Source organism: Macrobrachium nipponense, chromosome 2 (genome assembly GCF_015104395.2).
Source record: "Macrobrachium nipponense isolate FS-2020 chromosome 2, ASM1510439v2, whole genome shotgun sequence".
Classification (NCBI taxonomy): Eukaryota; Metazoa; Arthropoda; class Malacostraca; order Decapoda; family Palaemonidae; genus Macrobrachium; species Macrobrachium nipponense.
The window spans coordinates 56117085-56132836 of record NC_087201.1 but is presented as its reverse complement, the minus strand read 5'-3'; the positions used below and the strand labels follow the sequence as shown (position 1 = coordinate 56132836).

At 45.7% G+C, this 15752-nt stretch overlaps 1 protein-coding gene across 1 annotated transcript in view; it reads right to left on the bottom strand.

Moving 5' to 3' along the window:
* LOC135220593 (hydroxyacid-oxoacid transhydrogenase, mitochondrial-like) overlaps positions 1-15752 on the bottom strand; it is a gene marked incomplete in the record, with an annotated part of 222892 nt that overhangs the window by 161800 nt on the left and 45340 nt on the right.

Here is a 15752-nt window from a genome sequence, read left to right as displayed (position 1 = left end):
TGTTTCTTTGTAGTATCAATTGGATCTTCCTTTTTGCTTACTCCTGCTAGTAGTAAAGGCCTCTTTAAAAAAATAACTATCCAAGGAAGATTGCCTCTGCCTGCTTTTCAAAATGCTCCTGAAACGACTCAGGCAAACGTCATTGAACTGCGCAAGCATACGACCTGTGTAAGCCTTTCCGGGGTGTCTCTCCTCTACAAATGATTGCACCTTATGAAAAGCAGCTAGAGCATCCTTAATTTCTGCCGTTGTCATAGGGTCCTCCTCCTCCTCCTTGCCGCTGCTAGAGAACTCTTCTTGAACGATGTTATGTTGCATGGTCTCCAACTCCTTCAGGTCATCCGTCGTAAGCTCCTCTTGGTGCTCCTCGAGAAGGTCATTGATGTCGTCCTCATCGACAACCAGCCCCATGGACTTGCCGAGTGCAATGATCTTGTCAAGATCTGGTAGCGAAACAGTTTCAGGATCGTCAACTGTTCCTGAATCTGCAGCACCAGCTTCACCCACGTCGAATCCCTTAAAGTCTCGGCCGGATACGGCATCAGGCCAGAGTTTCCTCCACGAAGAATTCAAGGTTCGCCTCGAAACCTCCTGCCAAGCTTGATCTATGAGTCGGATGCATATTACAATATTGAAATGCTCCTTCCAAAATTCACGCAAGGTGAGGTTTGTGGTATCGGTGATGTCGAAACATCTCTTGAAAAGATGTTTCGTATACAGCTTCTTGAAGTTTGATAACACTTGCTGGTCCATGGCCTGGAGGAGAGGGGTGGTTTTAGGCGGAAGATAAAGAACCTTGATAAAAGAATACTCCGCTAGGATATCTTCCTTAAGGCCAGGAGGGTGAGCAGGGGCATTGTCCAACAACAGCAGACAATTCAGAGGGAGGTGCTTCTCTTCCAAGAATTTCTATACTGTTGGGCCGATACACAGATTTACCCACTCCATGAACTAAAGTCTCATTACTCAGGCTTTCGCATTAGCCCTCCACATCACTGGAAGCTTCTCCTTAAGCACTTTGTGGGCCTTGAAGGCTCGAGGAGTCTCCTAATGACAGACAAGTAGGGGCTTCACCTTGCAATCCCCACTGGCGTTGATTTTTTTTTTTTTTTTTTGTATTGTACACTAAATTGCGATCATTTTGGTATATAACAAATTCTAAAACGATCAAAGCAACACAGAGAAAATATTATCACAAAATGATGCATGAATTCGTAACGCGTGGACGTAAAAAAATGTTTTTTTCAAAAATTCACCATAAATCTAAATATTGTTCTAGAGACTTCCAATTTGTTTCAAAATGAAGATAAAGGATTGAATATTACTATACTGTAAGAGTTTTAGCTTACAATTGCAGTTTTCAACCATTTCGGATGAGTTAAAGTTGACCAAATGTAGAATTTTTTATATATATTTTTTTTAATATGCAAATATTTCGAAAATGAGAAAAGCTACAACTTTCAATTATTTTTTTGTTGTATTCTACATGAAATTGCGCACATTTTCATATACGTATAAAATTCTATGAAACGCCTAATATGAAACTGAGCTTATGTTCCGAGAATGCGACATACGCATTTCGGAGATTTGTAACGGAGAATCCGCACACGGAGGGAAGGAAAGTTTTTTTTTAAATTCACCTAAATCTAAATATTGTGCTAGAGACTTCGAATTTATTTAAAAATGAAGATAAATGACTGAATATTAGTAGACTGTAAGAGTTTTAGCTTACAAATGCGTTTTCGACCATTTCGGTAGAGTCAAAGTTGACCAAAGGTGGTTTTTTTTCTATTTATCGTGATTTATATGCAAATATTTCGAAAATGAGAAAAAATGTTTTTTTATTTTTATAAATTCACCATAAATCTAAATATTGTGCTAGAGACTTCCAATTTGTTGCAAATGAAGGTAATGATTGAATATTACTAGAATATAAGAGTTTTAGCTTACAATTGCGTTTTTCGACCATTTAGGTAGAGTCAAAGTTGACCGAAAGTTTAAATTTTTGCACTTATCGTTATTTATATGGAAATATTTCAAAACTGATAAAAGCTACAACCATGGGTTGTTTTTAGTTGTATTCTGCATGAAATTGCGCAAATTTCCATATATAAAACTTTATGTAACGGCTAATTAAAAATGGTGCAAACATTACGACAATCGCACGTATGATTTTTTCGGAAGAGTTACCGCGCGGACGTAAGAAAAGTTTTTTCATAAATTCACCATAAATCGAAATATTGTGCTAGAGACTTCCAATATGTTGCAAAATGAAGGTAAATGATTGAATATTACTAGAATATAAGAGTTTTAGCTTACAATTGCGTTTTTCAACCATTTCGGTAGCATCAAATTTGACCGAAGGTTGAAATTTGGCACATCGTTATTTATATAAAATTTTTAAAAACTGATAAAAGCTACAATCATGAGTATTTTTTTGTTGTATTCTACATGAAAATGTGCACATTTTCACATATAATACTCCATGTAACAGCTAATTAAAAATAGTGCAAAAATTATGTCAAAGTGACGAAATAATTTCCGAAATGTCACTACTTTTTAGCGCGATAAGAAAGAAATTTGCACTTGCGCGCCTGTGTAACGGTTGTAAACAAAACACCTTGATCCGTGAACTCCCAGCATCCCCCAAGGCGCGTGATTCAAAAATTTTTGGCTGGTAGGCCTATAAGTATTTTTCCGCGAATTTAAAAAAAAAATTTTCTATGTCGACGTAAATTACGTCCAGTCGGCACCCAACAGACAATTTATCTCGACGTAAAATACGTCCAATAGGCGTTTAAGGGTTAATTATGCATCTTTTCCATAAATCATTTGAAAAGTCATACATTACTTCACTGTATCCAATAATATTGTATGTATTCTCATATTACTGTATTATAAAATACTACGGCAAATCTAAGCCAGTATTCCGCGGAGTGGCCAATGTTGTGGTTTGAAACCAACTGATGGTGAATACCAGTTTGTTTCGCCATATTTAACACAATTCTGAGCAAATTCTCTTCCTTCTAGTTAGCATAAACGAATATCTAGATACTTGACTTATATGAGACAAGGTTATTTTTCCTTATACGTGTTTTTAGGTGGAAATATGAATTGAAAATGTCTTGTTGTGAATGTGAACTCCTTTTTTTTCGTTAACAGATTATGTTGGCGGCATGTTTATTGCGTAAAAAAAATTACGTGATTCCGTTCGCAATTCTCCTTTATATAATCGTAATACGAACTTTACGTTATTTATCTTATATCGGCGTGAAACCAACAGTAAAATGTGTTCTTTCAAGCACAGTAGTTTTGATTAAAATGATTTTATCTACGGTTGTGTTTGATGGCATATGTTACTGGAGTTTTATCCTTGTTGCCGATGTACGATAATAGTCATTAGCAGCTTGAACAGTTTTCTCAGCTTCAGTTATAACTAGGTTTAAATTTAACAGTACGTATATTTCCCGATTCATCTTTGATCTATATTGATCTTTGATCTATAGCGAATAGTTATTACATTAAGATATCTCAGTTCTATTCTACATAACGCAATTTATAACAACTACGGCAATAGTGTACTGTATTACAATGATTGAAATACAAGCCAAATGGAAGTTTTCTTGTTCGGTTGTTCATGGCTGTCACACGTTCATCAACGAGTATAACGTTAAAAATGTTATTGTTACGATACAATAAAGTTTTGTACATACTTACCCGGCAGATATATACGTACTTAGCTATAGTCTCCGACGTCCCGACAGAATTCAAAACTCGCGGCACATGCGACAGGTAGGTCAGATGATCAGCCCACTCCCGCCACAGGGTGGCAGGACTAGGAAGCATTCCTGTTTTCTAATCAGATTTTCTCTTCCACCTGTCTCCTGAGGGGAGGCTGGGCGGGCCCTATATCGTATATATCTGCCGGGTAAGTATGTACATAACTTTATTGTATCATAACAATATCATTTTTGTACATGCAACTTCCCCGGCAGAAAATACTTAGCTGATTGGCGCCCTTGGAGGAGGGCAAGAGACAGCTACATACTAAATATATATAATAAAAAACAGGAAAACAACATATGTTGTAAGTATAATAATAAAAAAACCTTGGTTCCTACCTGAATGGGCAGAAGACTTCATGGATACTGTCTATCAGTCTGCTTGCCTCAAGAGCTTCAGAGAGGATGAGACCTGTGACTGATAGCCCTTCTGGATCTTGTCAATGGGGGCTTGCCCACTTACTTGACAGAGCCTTGTCTTGGATCGTGCCAATGGGGGCTGACCCACTTACATGGCAGAGCCTTCACCTGTATCGTATCAACGGGGGCTAACCCTCTTACATGACAGAGCTTTAGGTACTAAGATACTACAAGGAGCACAACAACCAATCCCGACCACCTGACCACGCTAACATGTTAGAAACTAAGATTTGAAAGGGGTCCACTTCCAGCACCCTCTTCCAAACATCCTAAAAAACACATCACAAACCATTAAAAACCCTAACATAACTAAACTAAATAGGATTGGCTTCAGCTCCCTGTCCCAGCAACGAATCCGCAGATACGTATGCTCCAACAGAGAAACACTTATCATACGTTACTCGAATGTCTCTTAAATAATGGGATGCGAACACCGAGTTGCATCTCCAGTATGTAGACTCGACAAGAATCTGGAGAGATAAGTTCTTATGGAAAGCCAGAGGTAGCGATGGCTCTCACCTCATGAGCTTTAACTCTTAGGAGCTTGAGGTGCTCGTCTTCACAGGCTAAGTGGGCTTCTCTGATTACGTCATTGATAAAGAAAGTCTGAGCATTTTTAGAGATGGATCTCTTAGGATCTCTAACTGAGCACCATAAACTTTCCTTGTTACCTCCCAGTTTTCTCTTCCTCTCCAGGTAGAACTTGAGGATCCTAACTGGACACAGGGTCCTCTCTAGTTCTCTTCCTGCTAGTGACGAAAGTCCCTTAACCTCGAAGTTCTCGGCCAAGGTTTCGAAGGGTTTTCGTTCTTAGCGAGGAAAAGGGGCTTGAAGGAACAGATCACTGAGTCCTTCCTGAACCCAACGGTGTCTTCCAAAGGTTGGAGTTCACTTACCCTCTTGGCTGATGCTAAAGCGAAGAGAAACGACTTCCTGGTCAAGTCTCTGAAAGAAACTGTCTGTGGAGGTTCAAATCTGGGAGACATTAAATATCTTAGAACCACATCCAGGTTCCAACTGGGTGATCTAATATGATATTGTTATTTTACAATAAAGTTTTGTACATACTTACCTGGCAGACATATACTTAGCTTACGTCTCTGACGTCACGACAGAATTCAAAACTCGCGGCAAATGCGACAGGTAGGTCAGGTGATCTACCTTACCCGCCGCTGGGTGGCGGGTGTAAGAACCAAAGTACCTTTCTTGCCAGATTTTTTCTCTTACACCTGTCTCCTGAGGGGAGGCTGGGCGGGCCATCAATCGTATATGTCTGCCAGGTAAGTAGTACAAAACTTATTGTAAATAACAATATCATTTTTGTACATGAACTTTCCTGTCAGAAATATACTTAGCTGATTGACACCCTTGGTGGAGGGTAAGAGACAGAAAATAACAAAGAAAAGGTAAACAACACCTGTTGTAGGATAAAAATAACCTTGGTTCTTACCTGTTTAGGCTGAAGACTTCATAGATACTGTCTATTAGTCTGCATAGCCATAAGAGCTACAGCGAGGGCGTGACCTAAAGCTGAAAAGACTCTTTGGGTCTACTAATGAGACTTGATATCCGCTTACTTAGTAGAATCCAAGTCGGATCATGTCAATGGGGGTTCGCCCTCTTCCGTGACAGAACCTGTCCACTACCAACGCAGGGAGCTTCAAACCAAATCCGATCACCTAACCAAACTACAGTTATTAGTACTACGAAAAGAAAAAAGATGCCTACCTGCATCATTTTTCATACAACCATATGAACTCAATACCAAAAACAAGGGAAAAAACTACTAAGGATATGTTCCAGCTCCCTGCCCCAGCACCGAATCCGCCGATACGTACGGGCCTAATGCGAAGCACTCGTCATACGTAATACTGACGTCTTTAAGGTAGTGATTGGCGAATACTGAATTACATCTCCAGAATGTAGTTTTCATCAGATTCTGAAGAGACATATTCTTATTAAAGGCCAAGGAAGTGGCAATGGCTCTCACTTCGTGAGCCTTGACTTTTAGGAGCTTGAAATGTTCTTCCTTACAAGATCTATGTGTTTCTTTCACTAGACTTCTAATGAAGAAAGACAGTGCATTTTTAGACAATGGTCTGCTGGGGTCCTTGACAGAGCACCATAGTCTGTCTTCAATTCCCTTAAGGGTTTTCTTCTTCTGAAGGTAGTATTTTAAACTCCTAACAGGGCAAAGAGTTCTTTTGGGTTCTTCCCCTACTAGGGCAGATAATCCACGAACCTCAAAGCTCCTTGGCCAAGGATTTGAGGGGTTCTCATTCTTTGCTAAAAATGAAGGAAGGAAGGAACAAATCACGGAATCTCTTTTGAAACCTACCCTTCCTTCTAGGGCATGAATCTCACTAACCCTTTTAGCAGAAGCGAGAGCCACGAGAAACAGAGCTTTCCTCGTAAGATCTTTGAAGGAGGCTAACTGGGGTGGCTCAAACCTAGAGGACCTCAGGAAACGAAGAACCACGTCCAGATTCCAAATTGGAACTTCGGTCGAAGTTTTCTTGGCAGTTTCAAAAGATCTTAATAGATCATGCAGATCTTTGTTATTCGAAAGATCTAAGTCCTATGTCTGAACACTGCCGCCAGCATGCTCCGGTAGCCCTTGATGGTAGATACTGCCAAACCGCATTTTTCTCTGAGGAAAACTTCTAGTTCCTGCACCACCGGCGAAAGACGTCCCACTTCGACTGGTAGACTTTAAGGGTCGAAGGTCTTCTAGCTGAGGCGATAGCCTTAGCAGCTTTTGTCGAAAACCCCTTCGCTCTGACAAGACTTTTGACAGTCGAAAGCCAGTCAGATTGAGAGCGGGGAGGTTTCTGTGATACCTGTCGAAGTGGGGTTGTCTGAGCAAATCTTGTCTTTGTGGAAGTGCTCTTGGAAAGTCCACCAACCATTCCAGTACTTCTGTGAACCAATCTTGGGCGGGCCAGAACGGAGCTACTAGCGTCATTCTTGTCATCTCCGAGATAGCAAATTTCTTGAGGGTTTGTCCCAGTACTTTGAAGGGGGGAAAGGCGTAGACATCTAGACCTGTCCAGTCTAGGAGAAATGCATCCACTGATACTGCCCCTGGGTCTGAGATTGGGGAGCAGTAAAGTTCTATCCTTGCGTTCCTTGCTGTTGCAAAGAGGTCGATGTGAGGCCTGCCCCATCTTCTCCACAGGTCTTGGCATACTTCTGAGTGGAGGGTCCACTCGGAAGGCAGGAGTTGATTCTTCCTGCTCAGATCGGCCCTGACGTTCCTTTCTCCCTGTACGAATCTGGTGAGAAGACTGATCTTCCTTGCTTGAGACCACAGCAGAAGATCCCTTGCTGTTTCGTACAGGGAGAAGGAGTGCGTCCCCCCCTGTTTTTTGATGTACGCCAAGGCTGTGGTGTTGTCCGAATTGACCTGAACTATTGCATTTCGGACGTGGGGCTCAAAGGCTTTTAATGCCATCCAAACTGCCATCAACTCTTTCTTGTTGATGTGCCAGGACACCTGATCCCCCTTCCAGGTGCCTGACACTTCTCTTGTCCCAAGCGTCGCTCCCCAAACTGCTTCCGACGCGTCGGAAAATAACACATGGTTGGGGTTCGGCATGTACAGGGGACATTCCTTCCACAAATCGGAGTGGGTTGGTCCACCACCGAAGGTCCCTCTTGATTTCCCTTGAGATCTTGAAGGAGAACTCCAGATCTAGGGAGAGACGCCTCCAGTTCTGGTATAGGAAGAACTGTAGAGGCCTGAGATGCAACCTTCCTAGAGAAACGAATTGCTCCAACGAGGAGAGTGTCCCCAGCAGACTCATCCACTCCCTCGCTGTGCATGCATCTTTCTCTAGGAAGGTCGTTAGTTTCTCGTAGCAACGAGCTATCCTCTCTGGCGACGGAAAAGCCCGAAAAGCCAGAGAAACTATCCGAATCCCCAGATAGATCCGCTCTTGACTGGGGATTAATTGAGACTTCTGGAAGTTCACCAGAAGTCCCAGAGAACTTGCCAATGTAAGGGTCTTTTGAAGGTCCTCCAGACATCTTTCTTGTGACTCTGCTCTGATTAGCCAGTCGTCGAGGCAGAGCGACACCCTCACTCCCTCCAAATGTAGCCACTACGCCACGTTTTTCATTAACCCCGTGAGCACTTGGGGTGCAGTCGACAGGCCGAAGCACAAGGCCTTGAATTGGAAGATGTTTCCTCCCATCATGAATCTCAGATACTTCCGTGAAGAAGGATGGATCGGCACATGAAAGTAAGCGTCCTGAAGGTCTAGTGACACCATCCAGTCCCCTGGACGAAGAGCCGCTAACACTGAGGAAGTCGTCTCCATGGCGAACTTCCTCTTTTCCACAAAGACGTTCAGGGCGCTTACATCCAAAACCAGTCTCCATCCTCCTGAGTTCTTCGGAACTAGGAATAGTCTGTTGTAAAAACCCGCAGAGCGGGGATCTTCCACTAGTTCTATAGCCTCCTTCTCTAGCATCAGATCTACTGCTAGAGAAAGGGCTTGATTCATGATGGGGTCCTTGTACCTGGCCACCAACTCCCTCGGAGTTGTCGTCAATGGTGGCCTTGACGAGAAGGGAATGAGGTAACCTTTGCTGACAATCGATAGGGACCAATTGTCTGCCCCTTTGTGGGCCCAGACGTCGGCAAATTTCAGTAGTCTGGCAACCACTGATGTCTGGAGTCTTTGATCGCTATTTCTTCCCTCTGACTGACCTAGAGAAGGTTTTACGTCTCTTAATAGGTCTAGATCCTCTGGTTGAAGAAACTCTGGCAGCGGGTCCTCCTCGAAAGGGCTCCTGCCTCAGAGGAGTCTCTTTCTTGGTCTTGGGTTGGAAGACAGAGCGAGGTTTCCTGGCCGACTGGGCTAACATGTCCTGAGTAGCCTTGGCTGAAAGGGCACTCGAGACATCCTGAATGATTTTCTTGGGGAAAAGAAGAGGAGAGAGCTGAGCATAAAGAAGTGAGGCCCTTTGTGCATGTGAAACTGCCTTGGTGAGAAACGAACAGTAAACTGACCGCTTCTTTATCACTCCGGCTCCAAACAATGAAGAGACTTCACTCGAGCCGTCTCTCACTGCTTTGTCCATGCAAGTGAGGACACAGTTAAGATCTTCAGGAGACAGGGAATCCGGGGTCTGGGTCTTCTTAGCCAGAACTCCTAAAGACCAGTCAAGGAAGTTGAAAACTTCCAGGACTCGGAACATTCCCTTCAGTAGGTGGTCAAGTTCGTTCATCCCCCACGTAGTCTTGGCCGACAGGAAGGCAGATCGACGAGCGGAATCCACCAGTGAAGAGAAGTCCGAGTCAGCAGACGAAGGGAGAGCGAGGCCTAATGGTTCCCCCGATTCGTACCAGAATCCTAATCTGCCAGCCAGTTTAGACGGAGGGAAAGAGAAAACAGTCTTCCCTTTCTCTTCCTTAGCAAGGAGCCATTCCCCAAAACCTCTAAGTGCCTTCTTCATGGAAATAGTCGGTTTCATCCTTACACAAGATGAAACCTTCGAAGTCTTCGAAGTGGAGAATAAAGAAAGAGTAGAAGAAGGAGCCACAGGAGAAAGGATATCTCCAAACTCTTGAAGGAGCAAATCTGTTAACCTCTTATACGAGGAAACAGAGGAGTCTTTTGGTCCTTCTTCTTCCGAGGGATCCTGTTCTTCCTCAGCTGAAGAACCCTCATGATCCTTAGAGGTGCGACTACCCTTAGAAAAGTCTCTTGAAGTATGAGGTTTGACTCTTGGAGACAAAACTTCTGGAACTTGCCTACTCGCAAAATACTTTTTGTCTTGAGGAGGGCGTTTTCCAGATTCTTGGAGCCTAACAGGAGTAAGGCGGCTGTCAGGAGCAGAGCGCCTGTTTGGAGAAAAACTTCTATCAGGCTCTTGGCGCCTATCCAAAGGAGAGCGGCTACCAGGCGAACAGCGCCTGCCATGAGAGAAGCGGCTACCAGGCTCTTGGCGCCTGAACCGAGGAGAGAGGCTCTCTGGCGATGAGCGCCTACTAGGTGAGCGCCTACAAGGGGAGAAGTGTCTGCCATGATCTCGGCGCCTGACTCGAGGAGAGTGAAAGTCAGGTGAAGAGCGCCTGCCAGGAGAAACGCGCCTAACAGGCTCTTGACGCCTGTCAAGCGTAATAAGCACCCGTCCGATTTAGGGCGCTTGTCAACAGGAGAGTGGATGCGAGACGAGGAGCGGCTACGAGGCGAGTAGCGCCTACTAGGCTCTTGGTGCCTATCAAGGGGAGCGATCCTGTCTCGAGAAGAGCGTCTGTAGGGCGAAGATCTCCAACGAGAAGCCTGCTCCTTGTCCGAAGGAGAAACAAAGACATCCTGTCTGTCAGGCGACTGGCGCTTGGACGCAGCCGGGATCTTGTCCAAAGTAGAAAGTCTCCTGCGAGACTCCCAACGCACAGGCGAGTGGGCCGCTTCCGTCGAATAGCGAGAGTCGGGAGAGGGGAGCCTGGACTTCTTTACAGGAAGCGAGACGTCCTTCCTACGACGAGAAGACACGCAAAGAGAGCGAGCCAGAGCCGAAATCTGCGCCAACACCCTTGCAGGAGAACTCACAAAATCTTGAACAGGTGACGAGGCTCGATCTCTGCTCGGGGAACGATACTCAAGAGATCTCTTCCGTTTCTTCGCTTCCACCTCAGGCTCTTCCGAAAAAACTTCAGGGCTGGAGGGAAGGGCGCAGGGAGCGTTCCAGGCTCTCTTCGAAGGGCGCGAGGCTTCCGAAGAGCTCCATCCTCGTTTAGGAGAAGGCGAAGGCGAAGACGAGAAGCATTGGCGCAAGACTTCTCTCTTGGCGCGATCCAAGGTAGCCTGGGAACGAGCAACAGGAGCTACCGAGGGGATGCCTGACCGGTGGGGATGCTCCCTAACCTTCCTGCGGCTTTTGACTTTCCTCCTCCACTGGGACTGGGAGTCTGGAAGAGGTCTAGGCCTGGAAGCATTAGGGAGCCGATCAGACGCACCCTCCACTGCACTGGGATCACTGCACAAATCACATTAGAATCACTCTTACCTTCCAAATGTTTGATTTTCATCTCCATGCTGCGAATGGTGGCTTTCATGGAGGCCACTTCCAAAGGCGCATCTTCGGCTTCGATGCAGGGAGCAGGAGCTGAAACTGACAAAGGAGCTACGTCTAAAATGGGATTATCTACATCCAACTCGCTCATACGAGATCTACTACTGCTCCTAGAAGAAGCTTTCCTAACTTTATCCTTTTCAAGCTTCCTCAAGTAGGAAGACAAAGACTTCCATTCATCCTCATTCAGCTTTTCACATTCGTTACAAGGATTATTAAAGGTGCATTCATTCCCTTTACACTTCAAACATACTGTGTGAGGGTTTACCGCAGCTTTCGGTAGCCTCACCTTACACTCAGTCATACAACAAACTCTGAACATAGCAGTTTTCTTAGTATCAACATCAGACATCATGAATCCAAAAAAAAAAGAAAAAATCCAAAGAAAAGTCAAATAACGGTCCACAAATCGCGAATGCCAGGCCGAAAGATCAGGTACTTCACCAAAAGTCCGTAGAAACAATCCAGGGCAAAAACGAGAAAAGAATCCAACTGTCAAGAGGTACCGACAACAGGTGTGGTCGACACCGACGACAGAAAAAATCTGGCAAGGAAGGTACTTTGGTTCTTACACCCGCCACCCAGCGGCGGGTAAGGTAGATCACCTGACCTACCTGTCGCGTTTGCCGCAAGTTTTGAATTCTGTCGTGACGTCAGAGACGTAAGCTAAGTATATGTCTGACAGGAAAGTTCATGTACAAAAATTCTTGGTTTTTGAGGTCTCGAAGGACCTGATTAAATCATGGAGGTCTTTGTCTTCTGCAATATTTAGGCCTCTATGCCTGAAGACTGAGGAAAGCATGCTTCTATAGCCTTTAATTGTGGAGACGGCCAGGTTACAATTCTCTCTCACGTAAAGGAGGAAGTCGGCTATGTCTGTCACAGAGGTACTGGAAGAGGATATCTTATGAGCTCTGCTCCATCTTCGAAACACCTCCCACTTCGACTGGTAGACTCGAACGGTAGAGGCTCTCCTTGCTCTTGCAATCGCCTTTGCAACTCTGCGTGAAAAACCCCTCGCTCTGACAAGTCCTTCGATAGTCTGAAAGCAGTCAGACTGAGAGCGGGGAGGTTTTTGTGGTATCTGTCGAAGTGGGGCTGTTTGAGAAGATCGCTCCTGATTGGAAGCGATCTTGGAAAATCTATCATCCATTCAAGTACCTCTGTGTACCAGTTTTGAGCTGGCCAGAACGGGGCGATCAAGGTCAGTTTTGCTCCTTCTGCTGCTACAAACTTTCTCACCACTTCCCCTAGGATCTTGAATGGGGGAAAAGCATACCCGTCTATCCCCGACCAACTGAGAAGGAGGCCGTCCACTGCTACCGCCCTTGGGTCTGAGATTGGGGAGCAGTAGTTTTCCAGCCTTGCGTTCCAATGTGTTTAGCGAACAGGTCTACGTTCGGTCTTCCCCAGAGGTTCCAAAGTCTGTTGCAGACCTCTGGATGCAGGGTCCATTCCGTAGGAAGGACTTGCTCTTTCCTGCTCAGAAGATCGGCCCTCACATTCCTTTCTCCTTGTATAAACCATGTTAGGAGAGTGATGTTTCGCTCTTTGGCCCAAAGCAGTAAGTCCCTTGCTTTCTCGTAAAGGGAGAAGGAGTGAGTTCCTCCCTGCTTCCTGATGTAAGCTAGGGCTGTGGTGGTGTCGGCGTTGACCTGCAACACCAATCCCGAGATCTGAGCCTCGAAGTGCAGGAGTGCCAGATGAACTACTGCCAGCTCCTTTAGGTTGATATGCCAGGACACCTGTGCCCCTCTCCAGGTGCCTGACACTTCTCTCGCGCCTAGAGTGGCTCCCCAGCCCGACTCTGAGGCGTCTGAAAATAACACTAGGCGAGGGCTCAGAGCATGAAGGGACACGCCTTCGTTGAGCCTGTGCGGGTTCAACCACCAACGGAGATTCTCCTTTATCTCCTCTGAGAGAAGGAAGGGGTCTGACAATTTTGGGGGGGGGACTTCTGATCCCAATTCTCCCTTAGGTAAAATTGCAGGGGCCTTAGATGAAGCCTTCCCAGAGAAATGAACTGTTCCATCGAGGAAAGTGTCCCCAGCAGACTCATCCAGTCCCTTGCGGAACATCGTTCTTTCTCTAGGAAAGCTGCTACTTTTTGCAAGCAGCGATCTCGTCTTTCCTGGGACGGAAATACTTGAAAACCCTGAGAATCCATCAGAATCCCCAGATAGACAATGCTTTGCTGGGGAATCATCTGGGACTTCTCGAGGTTTACTAACAGTCCTAAGGACTGGGTCAACTTCAGAGTCAAAATCAAGTCCTCCAGACAGCGAACTTCCGACTGGGCCTGAATCAGCCAGTCGTCTAAGTACAATGAGATCCGAACTCCTTCCAGATGTAGCCAATGTGCTACATTTTTCATCAGGCCTGTGAACACTTGCGGTGCTGTTGAAAGCCCGAAGCACAGAGCACGAAACATGACAATTTGTCGAAAATTGCATTTTTCCTAACTATACAAACCTGAGGTCCTTTAACAATAGGAAGTAGCTAGCGGCAGCTGGAACGGTGGTAAGCTTCGAACAAGGGGAGAACGGTAGTTAACTGCTTGTCCGACAGTCGCGCGCCGCGCAACTGGGAGGTAAACAAATCACTTTTGCTTTTGGCCCATGCAAAATACGCAGAGTGAGGGGTGGCATGAGGAGGGACTATATGTAAAGGACCTCAGCTTTGTATAGTTAGGAAAAATGCAATTTTCGACAAATTGTCATTTGTTCCGATACGTAATACAAACCATCGGTCCTTTAACAATAGGAAGGACTCACTTCTTCGGTGGAGGAATCTGAGTCTTTTGATGAACAGACTGGTGTTCGTACATCCCTGGAATGCCTCCCTGGTCGTAAGAGCGAGGGAGGGATCCAAGCCCCTGTCCGATTGATCGGGGTGTGCACCGCAGGGTCAATGGTCAGGCCTCTGGGCCAAGTACTAAGAGAGAGGCAAGCGTATCTCTTCGTACCAGCAAGCAAGAACTTGTTCCTGTTTGCAAGAGACAATCATAAAATTAAGGGTTTGTCTCAAGCTGGCATCCACTTCCTCCCCCTTGTTGGAGGAAGTGGTGGATACACGCTCCTATCCCTAGTGAAAGGGATAGGATGGGGCTCTGTTGAGTATCTCACCTGCATCTCGTCCTTATCCAGCAGGGTGACGACCGTGTCCCTCTACCCACAGGTAGAGGGGAAAAAGAAAAAGAAAAATGGGAAGAGGAGCCAGTCACACTCTCATTCACTCATCCTTTCTTACGGTCACACCAGGACTTGATGCTGTTCAGCCTGCGAGGGTCTGGGTTCGCTACACAACGTGTTGAGCAGCCACCACGGGTCCCAAGGAAAAAGATCCAAGGACCTCTGGGCAATATCCCGAAGGTAGAAGGAGGTGCATGTGGTCTGGTTGGACCAGACCCCTGCCTTCAGTACCTGCGCCACGGAGAAGTTCTTGCGGACAAAGCAGCATCTCCTTCGCATCGAAGGCGGTGAAGTCCATTAGGGAGGGGATTGTGAATGACTCGAACCGATCGTCAGGGACCGAAGGGTTCTGAGTCTTCGCTACGAAGTTCGGTACAAAATCGAGCGTCACGGATCCCCATCCCCTGGATGCTTGACTTCGCAGGAGAAGTCATGCAGTTTCCTCAGAGGAAAAGAAGGGAATAGTCGCATGACCTATCCCTCTTCTCGACTTCGGTGATGTCCAGTACCCATACTGGTCTGTCCGTCTGCAACGAAGAGTCTCGCATCCTCCTATCCCCATGCAGCGAAGTTCTCGGTAGTGGATAGGACACCAACACTCCATGGTGGGTGTCGATGGTATGGGTACTGTGACAAGCTATTAAGACGAAGTAATGATTGCTCTGTAACAACCGAACTAAGTCAACAGCGTAGTTCGTAACTGACTCGGGCGCTCTGACAGCTGCCGACTGACTGCATTCGGTAGGAGGCAAGTTGTCCAAGCATCCGAGTAAGTCACGTGACTTTCACCCTTTAAAGGGTTATGCCGAGAGACCAAACAAATAGTGTATTTGTTTGTCACCTATGCCGGACGGTGAGGTGATTATTCTCTTAAGGCATGTGCCCAACAGGCGAAAGTCAATTGCCTTCTAAAGACCGAGGTCCCTGAAGGCAAGACATCTCATAGTTGTTGAATCTCAGCTAAGGAGAAACAACACTATGTGCCGTTGAAGACGAAGGTAGACATTGAATGCAACCTACGTCTTCACAGACGAATCGAGAGAAGGATTCTCAAGATTCAAAACCTGTGCTTACAAATGACTGAAAACGCTAACCGCTATTTCATTGCTGTCCGGTGAGAAGTCGTAGTTGCAATGAAAGCGGGGAGTTCTTCAGTAATGAAACACAGGGGAGAGCCGCCTGAAGAACTGCTTCTCATGGGCTGAACGTTTGGAAGTAGAGCTGGCAGGTGTGGGAGTAGGCGATGTCTTTCAATACATCTGCTAATCCGGGG